This window comes from Odontomachus brunneus, unplaced genomic scaffold, assembly GCF_010583005.1.
Source record: "Odontomachus brunneus isolate Ranch 3 - 2012 unplaced genomic scaffold, Obru_v1 Obru_scaffold_278, whole genome shotgun sequence".
Lineage (NCBI taxonomy): Eukaryota > Metazoa > Arthropoda > Insecta > Hymenoptera > Formicidae > Odontomachus > Odontomachus brunneus.
In genome coordinates this window covers 162,509-162,714 of record NW_022639728.1, presented here as the reverse complement: position 1 = coordinate 162,714, position 206 = coordinate 162,509, and positions in this window count along the sequence as shown.

Genomic DNA, 206 nt, shown 5'->3' with positions numbered 1-206 from the left:
ATTCAACGTTATTTCAAGGTCAAAGTGTTTTTTTTTTTAAATAGGAACACCTATTTTTGACCCCGGATTTGAAAAGAGCGGGAAATTTTACGTTCAAAATGATATGTTAATCAAGATCATGGCAAGGTCGAATGAAGGTCAGGTTTGCGAATTTTGATTTCCCAATTGAATATATCGGAACCTAAGCCAAATACGTAAAATTGGTT